Here is a 14577-nt window from a genome sequence, read left to right on the forward strand (position 1 = left end):
TCCTCTGTTCTTAATGCTACCTTGCTAATGCGGGAAATGGCGAATAGTTTGAAAGAAAGAAAGATATATATATATATATATATATATATATATATATATATATATATATATATATATATATATATATATATATATATATTATTATTATTATTTTTTATTTATTTTTATTATACTTTGTCGCTGTCTCCCGCGTTTGCGAGGTAGCGCAAGGAAACAGACGAAAGAAATGGCCCAACCCCCCCCCCCCATACACATGTATATACATACGTCCACACACGCAAATATACATACCTACACAGCTTTCCATGGTTTACCCCAGACGCTTCACATGCCCTGCTTCAATCCACTGACAGCACGTCAACCCCGGTATACCACATCGCTCCAATTCACTCTATTCCTTGCCCTCCTTTCACCCTCCTGCATGTTCAGGCCCCGATCACACAAAATCTTTTTCACTCCATCTTTCCACCTCCAATTTGGTCTCCCTCTTCTCCTTGTTCCCTCCACCTCTGACACATATATCCTCTTGGTCAATCTTTCCTCACTCATCCTCTCCATGTGCCCAAACCACTTCAAAACACCCTCTTCTGCTCTCTCAACCACGCTCTTTTTATTTCCACACATCTCTCTTACCCTTACGTTACTCACTCGATCAAACCACCTCACACCACACATTGTCCTCAAACATCTCATTTCCAGCACATCCATCCTCCTGCGCACAACTCTATCCATAGCCCACGCCTCGCAACCATACAACATTGTTGGAACCACTATTCCTTCAAACATACCCATTTTTGCTTTCCGAGATAATGTTCTCGACTTCCACACATTCTTCAAGGCCCCCAGGATTTTCGCCCCCTCCCCCACCCTATGATCCACTTCCGCTTCCATGGTTCCATCCGCTGCCAGATCCACTCCCAGATATCTAAAACACTTCACTTCCTCCAGTTTTTCTCCATTCAAACTCACCTCCCAATTGACTTGACCCTCAACCCTACTGTACCTAATAACCTTGCTCTTATTCACATTTACTCTTAACTTTCTTCTTCCACACACTTTTCCAAACTCAGTCACCAGCTTCTGCAGTTTCTCACATGAATCAGCCACCAGCGCTGTATCATCAGCGAACAACAACTGACTCACTTCCCAAGCTCTCTCATCCCCAACAGACTTCATACTTGCCCCTCTTTCCAAAACTCTTGCATTTACCTCCCTAACAACCCCATCCATAAACAAATTAAACAACCATGGAGACATCACACACCCCTGCCACAAACCTACATTCACTGAGAACCAATCACTTTCCTCTCTTCCTACACGTACACATGCCTTACATCCTCGATAAAAACTTTTCACTGCTTCTAACAACTTTCCTCTCACACCATATATTCTTAATACCTTCCACAGAGCATCTCTATCAACTCTATCATATGCCTTCTCCAGATCCATAAATGCTACATACAAATCCATTTGCTTTTTTTTTTTTTTTTTTTTTTTTTTTTTTTTTTTCCAAAAGAAGGAACAGAGGGGGCCAGGTGAGGATATTCCAAAAAAGGCCCAGTCCTCTGTTCCTAACGCTACCTCGCTAATGTGGGAAATGGCGAATAGTTTAAAAGAAAGAAAGATATATATATATATATATATATATATATATATATATATATATATATATATATATATATATATATGAAAAATGTAAGAAATAATTTAGAAAACTGAAACTTCTAGCTGGAAATGAAATGAAAAATGAATGTCACATAATGGTTCAACCTCTGGCTATGGAAAAGGGAAATGTATAATTTATTTACACAGACGTCAATAGTAGTTTTCATCAATTTAACCACTGTATCATACTGCCTGGTCCACTTCTTCTCATATCATGAAACTGGAATATTGGCTTATGATGTTTCACAAGATATTATGTATATGGAAGTATTCCAAAATCCAAAGAACTAAAAATCTGAAACACTTCTGGTCCCAGGCATTTCGGATAAGGGATACTTAACCTGTAGTAGATGCTCCTGAGGAAAGTACCAGTGGAAGTTCAGCGAAGGAGGTAAGAATATAAAATGTGTAAGCAGAATGTTAAGAAGGTGATAGAGGAAAGCAAAGAATAAGTAGACGAAGATTTGGGAAGAAAATTAAGTGAAAAGTTTAGGAAAAATAAAAGTTTTCCTGAAAGGAGGTGTAAAAGGAAAGTGGTGGATGTAAGAGAGGAAATGTTAATGGGAGAAGTATGGAATGGGTGTTCTGAATCAGAAATTGAAAGTGAAAGGAAGATGGAAAAAGTACTTTGAGGAACTGATGGATGTTGGAGAAGGGAAGTCAGCAGTTGTTATATGCATGAGTATGGAGGATGAAAGGAAGAGGATACAAGTGCAAGGGCACATAGGAAAAAGAAAGGCAAGGGGAGCAGTAATGAGGCTGAAAGTAGGAAAGGCACCTGGAGTGGATGGGATTACAGCTGCTATGCTGAAGTATGGAGGAGAAAATGTGACATTAAATGCATCTGATATGTAATTTAGCATGGAAAGATGATGATGTGCCAGAGGATTGGGTGAAAGCTGTTATTGGAACTTTATTCAAAAGAAGAGGTGCTAATGATGTTTTTAGCAATTCTATATATCTATCTATCCATATCTCTGATGCCTATTCCAGTGGAACTTCCTCAGTGGGGATGGAGAACTCCAGTGCTGCTTCTTATCCTGTAGTGCCTCGCCCTTCACAGGCTACTGGCAGAGGGCAACTCTAGCACAGTTCCTGCCTAATACTTCTGTCTACTACAACCATCTTCCCAGAAGGCTGGGCCAGCACACAGAGCTCACCTCAGGAAAAACTAGAGTTACGAAGAATGAGCTGTGGGAGTTGAGTGTTGACAAGCTTTACATATGATAATGAGAGATTGTTTGTTTGTGGACAAAATGCCTGTAATCCATGTGTGGTTGAGGCAGAAAGAAAAGACAGCTACCTGGGTCAGAGGAGCACTACTTGACAACCACTGAAGTGCTGGCTTACTAAGCACCTGTCACTAACTCTCTCAATACCCAGGCAGGTGGTACTAGTAATATACCAACTTGGTCACATCTGCCTACCACCTACTACCTGGCAATTATTGGGGAATAAGTCTGTAAAGTATACCAGGAAAAGCTTATGCAAGAATTTTGATTGATAAAGTGATGGAAGTGACTGAATGCAAAGTAAGTGAGAAGCAAGGGGGTATTAGGAAAGATAGGGGATGTTTGGATCAGATTTTTTGGTAAAGATGACCATGGAAAAGTATTCGGTGAAAGGTAAGAAAATCTATGCTGCTTTAATAGATTTGGAGAGAGTGTATAACAGAGTCAAGTGGAATGCTTTGTGGGATGTGTTAAGGATATATAGGCTAGGAGGACAGCCGTTGGATGATGTGAAAGCTTTCTGTAATGGAGCAAGTTCCTGTATAAGAGTGGATGAAGAGTTAAGCAAAAGTTTCGGTATGAATGGAGTGTGAGGCAAGGCCTTGTGATGTCACTGTGGCTTTTTAATCTATATATATGGTTGAAGTCCTAAGAGAGATGAAAGCAAAACTAGGGAAAGGGGGTGCAAAGAGCGAGTGTGATGGTGAGATGTGATGGCTAGTGGAAAGCCTGTTTGCAGAAGATACTGTGTTGTTTGCTGAAAGAGATGTCACACAAGGTTGTAAATGTGTTTTATGATGTGTGTAATTTTAGGCAATTGAAGGTTAACACAAGTAAAAGTATAGCAAAGGTGTTTGAAGGGAAACAAAGATACTGTGTTGTTTGCTGAAAGAGATGTCACACAAGGATGTAAATGTAAAGGTGTTTGAAAGGAAACAGAGTGAAAGTATCAATTTTTTAAAACCATATAGAGTGAAAGAAGAAAGTTGACAACTGTGCTTTGGATATAGGAGAATAAAGACTGGAAGAGGAGAGAAAATCTAAGTATTCAGGAGCTCTCTTGGGTAAGTTTGATGATACAGAGGGAGAAAGCAGTAAAGGGTTCAAGAATCCCTGGATTCCTTGATAGAATAATTAATGGTAGAGGTGTAAGTATGGAAGTGAATAGAGGATTAAGGGAAAGAATAGTCCTCCCAACCTTGACCTACATAGCCAAAACATGGATGTGGAATGGGTCATAGAGGTTAGGAATTTAAGGCTGTGGAAATGAGCTGTTTGAGAGAAGCATGTGGTATGACTAGATGGAATGAAGAAAGAAATGAAGGAATGTATGAGAGGTGTTATGGTAGGGTATGCAAAGGGAATGAATCAAGGAGTGGTAGAGTGGATAAAACATAATACCTTGAGGTGGTTTGGGCATGTGAAAAGAATGCAAGACTGGGAGCTTACAGTGAGAGTTTATGATAGTACAATTAAAGGGGTTGGTGCAAGAGGAAGACCACTTGTGATGTGGGCAAATAGAGTGGAAGAATACTGGAGGGAGAGAAATGTGTGGAATGGTATATGCAAGGAGACATGTAAGGACAGGGCTAAGTGGAGACTTTTGCCATGGCCATCCCCTTGATGGGAGTTCCCAAAGGGAATGGGCATCAAAGATGTAATTTATTTTCCTTTCTGCTACCTATCCATAAAATGATTAGTATTTCTACATGCTCTCAAAATTTTGCCATTAGCCTCTTTAGATGTATCATCCTTTCATTATGAGGCATGTAGATAAATGAAATAAACACGATATATGTCAGAGCATATGGAAGTAGGAGCTGCAGTTTTTACCTGTTCAGGTATGAAGTACTCTACAGGTCTATAAATGATACATACAAGTCCTTCTGACTCCTTAAGTATTGCTCAGCCACACATAAAAGCAGACACGATCCACACATCCTCTGCTACCCCTTAAGCCATATTGCTCCTGTCCACCCCGAAACTCTGTGTATGCCACGACCCTCTCAATCACTGCTCTCCCATACAACGTACCAGCCACACTCACTAGACTTCTGTAATATGAACATTCACTTTTATCCTCTTACCTTCACACATTGGCTTTATATGGAGATACTTACAATCCTCAGACACATCACCATGAGCCACGCATTCACTGAAAATTCAAGCTAACCAATCAACAACAAAGTCGCTCCCATTAAGGAATTTGACTGCAGTCCCATCCACCCCAGTCGCTTAGCCACACTTCATCTTATGCAACGCCCTCACCGCCTCTTCCCTTTTCACCAGACCACTTCTGTGACTCTCTCCCTTCTCATTCACATACACATCTGCCATCAAACACATTTAATAACCCTTCAGAATACTCATACCCATCTCCTCTTTACCTCATTTCTACTTGTTACCGCTTCCCTATTTGTCCCTTCCACTGGTGTTAGCAATTTGTTCTGTTTTTCTCATGGTATTAACCTCTTTCCAAAACATTTCATTATTCTCCCAGAAGTTTGTTGATATTTCCTCATTTCAACTTTCCTTGCCTTCTTTTTCACCCCCTGCACCATTCTCTTGACTTTTTGCCATTTTTTTTAGTGCATTTACCTATTACTAGCACTCCTTCCCTATAGATAATACCCATACACCTATCACTTGCACCTAAACTTTGTCATCCCATCACTCACTCATCTGTCCATTCCCAACTTACTTTACACTACGTTCATCTCTCGCATAAGTTAGCAGTGCTTTCTTATATGCCCCTTATTACTCACTCACACCCTAACTTCATTTACCCTCATCTTTTGTTATTCTGTACTCAATCTCTCCTGTTATCTGTTCTCACGAGCCTCTTTTCCAAGCTCACTCACATTTGCCATCTGTTTCTTAACCATATAATTTATTTTCCTAAAGCTTCTAAAAACCTCCACCCTTTCCTCCACCAAATAATGATCAGACATTCTACCAGCTGCCCCTGTCAAAACATGTACAACCACAACTCATTCCTTTGCATGCCTGTCAGTTATTGCATACTTCGATAATGCCCACATACCATCTTTCTTACTCACCCATATATACTTATGTATGTCCCTCTTTTCAAACTAGGTATTCCTAATCTCCAGAACTTTTTCAGCACACAACTCCACAAGCTGTTCACCATTCTTATTCACAACACCAGGTACCTTATCATCCCCAGTTATACCAACTGCCACATTACCTGCTTGTGCATTCAAATCACTCATCACATCAAAACTGCTGACATTACACTCACCTCCCAAAACTCTTACCCTTCTCTTTTAGTCCTCTAATTTCCAGGTGGATAAGCAGTAATAATCACCCATCTCTCATAATCCACTTTCATTTCTACCCACAGCAGTATAGGGCTCTCTTCTTATACTAACATATTCCTACAACTCCATCATCGGTAATGCTAACTTCTTGAGCCTTTGCCCTCACATTAACCCTTGACTTTATGCCAAAGACATTCTCAAACCATTCTTCACTTTTCCCTTTTAGTTTTGTTTAGCTCAGAGTCAGAACATCCATGTTACTGTCCTCTTACATAAAACCTGTCTATCTCTTCTTACCATCTAGTTTATATCCAGTACACAGTATGACATCCCAGCCTACTTCCTGACACCCCAGTCTGAACCTTTGAAGAAGATGAGCACTCCTCGCTTGGCACCTGTTTCTACTTTTTAAGACTGAAAAAATACAAGGATGGAAGAGTTTGCTGCCCACATCTCCCTCTTTTTTATTTATTTATTTTTATATTGGAGGCTTCGGTCATGGATAAAAATTCATATTAAGGCCGGGCCTTAACTGAAATATAAAGATGATTATGAAAGGAAAAACGAAGAGATGGGAAAGTACTACAAATTTTGGAGGAAGTGAAAAACTTGTCTTTTAAAATGTGCCAGTCCATAGTTAGGAAAAGAAATGAGAAGTTAGAGAGTTCCAAAGCTTTGAGGTGTAGGGAAAGAAACAGTTAACAAAATGGCCCACCCTTGAGTTGTCAGTGGCCACTCAGAAATTATGTGGCATAGCAGCTTGCCAAGTATTGCATGTTCTAGATAGTGGTAAGAACTACACAGGCAGCCACTTCTTGGAGCAAAAACCAAAGCAATACCTATAGAAGAGGAAAAGTGATCCAATATAGGGCAAGAAGGACAAGCTTGGAAGTTATCCTAGGAGAGTTTATAAGTCGGACTGCTTTTGACAACTTTGTCAAGTAAGGATGCTCTAGAGCTAGAATCACCCCAAATGTGAGGGCAGTACTACATACAAGGACAAATCAATCGTTTGTATAGATGGAGTAATTGTATAAAAGAAAAGAAGTTTCAACATCAAAACAGGACACCCAGTTTCTTAGAGGTAGACTTAGCTATTTCCACAATATGGTGTTTCCAAGAAAAAGTGGATGGTACAGTAATACCAAGTATGCTCATTGAGTCAAAAGGTGGAATTACAAAACCTTCCAAGGTGAGATGAAAGTTGAGGTGTTTTCAGTAGAGAGATGGGTAGAAACTGAGTCTTGCAGACATTAAATTTAACTAGATTTCGTCTTCCACACTGAGATATCCTGTCCAAGTCTGAGTTTATTGATAAAGCTCTGTCAGGATCAGATGCAGATTGAGGGAGCAGAATTGGCAGATATGGATGAATGCAGTGTTGAGTCATCAGCATATGAGTGCATATGGTTATATATGGAAAAGAGGAAATCGTTGATAAAAAGAAAAAGTGTAGGGGTCAGGACAGAACCTTGAGGGACTGCTGTTTATAGAGAAAGGTGGGGAGGCTGATCCATCAAAAACTACAGAAATAGATTGGCCAGAGAGGAAGTTTGATATGGAAGAGCAGAGTGAGGGAGGGAAGCCAAAGGAGAGGAGCTTAGGGATGAGACCCTGATGCCACACCCTGTCAAAAGCTTTGGATATGTCAAGGGCAACTACATATTACTCCCCAAAATCTTTCAGGGATGATTGTCAGACATTATTAAAATAGGGAAGAATACCACCTGTGGATCTCATCCTACAGAATCTGTGCTGGTGATCAGAGAGGACTCTGAGTTTTAAGTTGTACAGGGATATGGGGGTTGAGGCAATAGGATGATAGGGGGTCAGAACGATCATCCTTCATAGGGATGTGATGTATCAACATATGATTCCAAGCAGGAAAAGTTTTGGCTTTTAAACAGACGAGTAAGCACAGGTGCAATTTCAGAGACACACTGTTTAAGTATACTAGGATTGATTCATTGAGGACCTTGCTTATGTCTAGAGAGACAGGCGATTTTTGGACAATCCGAAAAGAGATTACAGAGAGGGGCATAGCATTAGTTAGAGGAGCATCAGGGGTTGAAGGAATGTTATAGAGTCATCCACGTGGAGTTAGAGAAGAAATGGAAACGAGAGTTGCTTTGTCGATGGGAGATACAATTATAGTACCATCAGAATGGAAAAAAGAAGAAGGTACAGTGATAGAAGTTGTTATAGGTGCCCTTAGATAAAGTCCAGAAAAACTTATCTGGATGACAGGGTGAGGTTATTGCACTTCCTTTGAATAAAGGAATGCATTCCCTCTTGGATAATGTGCTTGCACTGATTACTGGCAATGATTAAAGCTAAATGGAAGGCAGAGTAATGAGAATTCTTCTAAGACTGATATGCCTGCTTCCTTGCCTGAATGGCTTCAGAACAGGAACAGTTGAACATGGATTGTAAAAAGAAGTTGTCTTGGAGGAAGAGGGAATAAATACTTCCATTCCCGCAAGAATAACCTCTGCCATGCACTTGCCTGAGACAGAAGCTTGCGCTAAAGCTCCTTTAGTCGCCTTCTGTGTGAGTACTTGGGAAGTATTATTTTTACCTTCATCTCCTGCCCTGAAATAAATTCCTCTTGAACTCTCATAACCATGGCAAGTTCATAATCCTTCCACCCCCACCAAATCCTAGATATGCTTCCCTCAGCTGTGCCCAAAACTTGAAAAATTTAGAATATGAAACCTCTACAGGGTTTATGTATATCATATGTTATTGAAGAAAATAGTATCATTTCTTGTAAAATGGTGTAGGGAGATACTGAGTTGACATTGGGGGGTATACCTTATTAATCTAAGTACATGATGACTATGGATTTTTCTTTCTAAGATTTCCACTTATGCACTTTATAGTTTTCTTTTCATCCATAGTTTTTCACTTTCCATACGTATCATATCTTCTTTTTTTTCATGTATTTTTTTTATATAACATACCCATTATTAACGTATTTCCAAATGATTTACACACAGAACATTTCTTACAGATTTAAATGCAAAAAATTATCTTGTAATCAGGATATAAACCCTAATGCTGGAGCAGTTGTCTATATCATTAAATTGATGGCAACAGGTTCCTGATATGTTTAACTTCCCATTATGTTGACACAGTTACACTCTGGGAATTTATAGTTGACTATAATTAGTGATGTTTTTTAGTGATGTGTTTTTGGCTTCCAGTGATATCTAAGGATAAGAGATGGAGTCATCCATTGGCTGGGAATTTATAACATTTCCTCCAAAGTTTCTTCTACTCTAATGGCACATTGCAACCTGTCGAGTGGAACTTCTGGTTCACAGTTTAAAGGTTAAGAAGAAAATTGTATTCATATATTAGGTTTTCCTTGAATTTTGCAAAAATTAACTTGATTTGAGTTTTGTTCAGAACCACTGAAAGAGTGACCTGGTAGACATGGTAATGTATGAATCTAATCATAGACAAAAGCATCATATTTGCATTCCCAGGCAATTGATCACGCAGTTTGTTTGGGGATGAAGCAGTTCATTACATTTTAGAAAACACACACAGGCACGTAAAGGAGCCTGTTTCACAACAGTTGCACAAGAGCCACACTGTTCCTGAAATGGCACCCAAAGCACATTACTACTTTCAGTGCTTTTGGCATATTTTGGTGTTTTGTCTTACCGCCAGTAATGGTGCACCTGAAAATGAGCTGTCATTGGTAAGAGCCTATGCCAAGCTGTCTTGGCGAATCTGTAAACGCATACACCAACACAAAGCTGAGTCCACAGCCACATGTGCACTAGGACACAGATCACATGGAGAAGCAGATCAGTAGTGGTTCAGAAAGCCTCTGCTGCTGCTGCAGACATTAAAACGATGACCTGCAGGGATGGGTTGATCTTCTACTGGTTATCATCAAGCACCCTCATCCTCTAAAAGATTAGGACATATTTAACCTCCCTGGAAAGGTGATAGTGGGTGCACAACAGGGATCTATGAAGACTGATTTCCCTTGACAATGGTTCGGCACCCTATCAGTCACCTGAGAAATACAGAAGATGGGGAATACCTTGTTAGTCACAAGGACCTGGTGGGATCCCTCGGCTTGAGAAGTATAGATGTGGACTACCTTGTCAGTTACACAGGAACCTGGTGGGATCCCCGAGCTTGAGAAGTATAGATGTGCACTACCTTGTCAGTTACACAAGGACCTGGTGGGATCCCCCAGTTTGAGAAGCATAGAAGATGGGGACTGCTTGGTCAGTTATACAAGGACCTGTTAACCTCACCCCCCCAAAAAAAAAAAAAAAAAAAAAATCCTCCAAATGCACACAAATAAAATCTGCTCACACTTAGAGACAAAAAGAAAGCATGGGAAAAGAGATAATGCAGCCACCCAGGGTGTCACTGACAAGTCCACATGCAAAGCTAGGACCAGTCAAATCTTTACACAAACACATTTGTTTAAATGAATTTATTTGCGATGAAGAAATTACACATTTTACATAAAAAATACATCCATCTATTAGCTTACTTGCTATGTTTTCATACAGGCCGCCCTGTGCCTGTAATGGCACCCCAGGGGGACACACCCGACCTGAGCCAGTAAATAATACACTCGAGAATGAGACGTCATTGACAAGAGCCCATGCCAAGCTAATTTTTACTGATACACACCCAAGTGCCTATCCAAAGTGTAGAAATATCCAGCTCACCTTAATATTAAGCTATTTGATTAGTTGATATCATGACCTCCCATTTCAGTAATACCTCATCTGTATTTTCATCCGAATGCCTGCCAAGATTCAATGAACCGTTATTTATTTACATACGTTTTACTTCATCCCACCACTCACTACCCTTTCTAATCAACCCACCTCCCACGCTTCTCATGCCACAAGCATCTTTTGCGCAAGCCATCACTGCTTCCCTAAATACATCCCATTCCTCCCCCACTCCCCTTACCTCCTTTGTTCTCACCTTTTTCCATTCCGTACTCAAGTCTCTCCTGGTACTTCCTCACACAAGTCTCCTTCCCAAGCTCACTTACTCTCACCACCCTCTTCACCCCAACATTCACTCTTCTTTTCTGAAAACCCATACAAATCTTCACCTTAGCCTCCACAAGATAATGATCAGACATCCCTCCAGTTGCACCTCTCAGCACATTAACATCCAAAAGTCTCTCTTTCGCGCGCCTGTCAATTAACACGTAATCCAATAACGCTCTCTGGCCATCTCTCCTACTTACATACGTATACTTATGTATATCTCGCTTTTTTAAACCAGGTATTCCCAATCACCAGTCCTTTTTCAGCACATAGATCTACAAGCTCTTCACCATTTCCATTTACAACACTGAACACCCCATGTATACCAATTATTCCCTCAACTGCCACATTACTCACCTTTGCATTCAAATCACCCATCACTATAACCCGGTCTTGTGCATCAAAACCACTAACACACTCATTCAGCTGCTCCCAAAACACTTGCCTCTCATGATCTTTCTTCTCATGCCCAGGTGCATATGCACCAATAATCACCCATCTCTCTCCATCAACTTTCAGTTTTACCCATAGTAATCGAGAATTTACTTTCTTACATTCTATCACATACTCCCACAACTCCTGTTTCAGGAGTACTGCTACTCCTTCCCTTGCTCTTGTCCTCTCACTAACCCCTGACTTTACTCCCAAGACATTCCCAAACCACTCTTCCCCTTTACCCTTGAGCTTCGTTTCACGCAGAGCCAAAACATCCAGGTTCCTTTCCTCAAACATACTTCCTATCTCTCCATTTTTCTCATCTTGGTTACATCCACATACATTCAGACACCCCAGTCTGAGCCTTCGAGGAGGATGAGCACTCCCCGCGTGACTCCTTCTTCTGTTTCCCATTTTAGAAAGTTAAAAATACAAGGAGGGGAGGATTTCTGGGCCCCCGCTCCCGTCCCCTCCAGTCGCCTTCTACGACACGCGAGGAATGCGTGGGAAGTATTCTTTCACCCCTATCCCCAGGGATAATATACATATATATATATATATATATATATATATATATATATATATATATATATATATATATATATATATATATATGAATATATATACATACACATACGCACATATACACACATACACACACACACACATATATATATATATATATATATATATATATATATATATATATATATATATATATATATATATATACATATATATATATATATATATATATATATATATATATATATATATATATATATATATATATATATATATATATATATATATATGAGAAATACTTAGAAAAGCAAATGGATTTGTATGTAGCATTTATGGATCTGGAGAAGGCATATGATAGAGTTGATAGAGATGCTCTGTGGAAGGTATTAAGAATATATGGTGTGGAAGGCAAGTTGTTAGAAGCAGTGAAAAGTTTTTATCGAGGATGTAAGGCATGTGTACGTGTAGGAAGAGAGGAAAGTGATTGGTTCTCAGTGAATGTAGGTTTGCGGCAGGGGTGTGTGATGTCTCCATGGTTGTTTAATTTGTTTATGGATGGGGTTGTTAGGGAGGTGAATGCAAGAGTTTTGGAAAGAGGGGCAAGTATGAAGTCTGTTGGGGATGAGAGAGCTTGGGAAGTGAGTCAGTTGTTGTTCGCTGATGATACAGCGCTGGTGGCTGATTCATGTGAGAAACTGCAGAAGCTGGTGACTGAGTTTGGTAAAGTGTGTGAAAGAAGAAAGTTAAGAGTAAATGTGAATAAGAGCAAGGTTATTAGATACAGTAGGGTTGAGGGTCAAGTCAATTGGGAGGTGAGTTTGAATGGAGAAAAACTGGAGGAAGTAAAGTGTTTTAGATATCTGGGAGTGGATCTGGCAGCGGATGGAACCATGGAAGCGGAAGTGGATCATAGGATGGGGGAGGGGGCGAAAATTCTGGGAGCCTTGAAGAATGTGTGGAAGTCGAGAACATTATCTCGGAAAGCAAAAATGGGTATGTTTGAAGGAATAGTGGTTCCAACAATGTTGTATGGTTACGAAGCGTGGGCTATGGATAGAGTTGTGCGCAGGAGGATGGATGTGCTGGAAATGAGATGTTTGAGGACAATGTGTGGTGTGAGGTGGTTTGATCGAGTAAGTAACGTAAGGGTAAGAGAGATGTGTGGAAATAAAAAGAGCGTGGTTGAGAGAGCAGAAGAGGGTGTTTTGAAATGGTTTGGGCACATGGAGAGAATGAGTGAGGAAAGATTGACCAAGAGGATATATGTGTCGGAGGTGGAGGGAACGAGGAGAAGAGGGAGACCAAATTGGAGGTGGAAAGATGGAGTGAAAAAGATTTTGTGTGATCGGGGCCTGAACATGCAGGAGGGTGAAAGGAGGGCAATGGTTAGAGTGAATTGGAGCGATGTGGTATACCGGGGTTGACGTGCTGTCAGTGGATTGAATCAGGGCATGTGAAGCGTCTGGGGTAAACCATGGAAAGCTGTGTAGGTATGTATATTTGCGTGTGTGGACGTATGTATATACATGTGTACGGGGGGGGGGGGGGTTGGGCCATTTCTTTCGTCTGTTTCCTTGCGCTACCTCACAAACGCGGGAGACAGCGACAAAGAAAAAAAAGATATATATATATATATATATATATATATATATATATATATATATATATATATATATATATATATATATATATATGAAAAATGTAAGAAATAATTTAGAAAACTGGAACTTCTAGCTTAAAATGAAATGAAAAATGAATGTCATATAAAAAAGGGGGTGACTGTATTGTTGACTGGTTGGTAAGGTTATTTAATGTATGTATGACTCATGGTGAGGTGCCTGAGGATTGGCGGAATGCGTGCATAGTGCCATTGTACAGAGGCAAAGGGGACAAAGGTGAGTGCTCAAATTACAGAGGTATAAGTTTGTTGAGTATTCCTGGTAAATTATATGGGAGGGTATTGATTGAAAGGGTGAAGGCATGTACAGAGCATCAGATTGGGGAAGAGCAGTGTGGTTTCGGAAGTGGTAGAGGATGTGTGGATCAGGTGTTTGCTTTGAAGAATGTATGTGAGAAATACTTAGAAAAGCAAATGGATTTGTATGTAGCATTTATGGATCTGGAGAAGGCATATGATAGAGTTGATAGAGATGCTCTGTGGAAGGTATTAAGAATATATGGTGTTGGAGGTAAGTTGTTAGAAGCAGTGAAAAGTTTTTATCGAGGATGTAAGGCATGCGTACGTGTAGGAAGAGAGGAAAGTGATTGGTTCTCAGTGAATGTAGGTTTGCGGCAGGGGTGTGTGATGTCTCCATGGTTGTTTAATTTGTTTATGGATGGGGTTGTTAGGGAGGTGAATGCAAGAGTTTTGGAAAGAGGGGCAAGTATGAAGTTTGT

This window comes from Panulirus ornatus, chromosome 27, assembly GCF_036320965.1.
Source record: "Panulirus ornatus isolate Po-2019 chromosome 27, ASM3632096v1, whole genome shotgun sequence".
Taxonomy (NCBI): domain Eukaryota; kingdom Metazoa; phylum Arthropoda; class Malacostraca; order Decapoda; family Palinuridae; genus Panulirus; species Panulirus ornatus.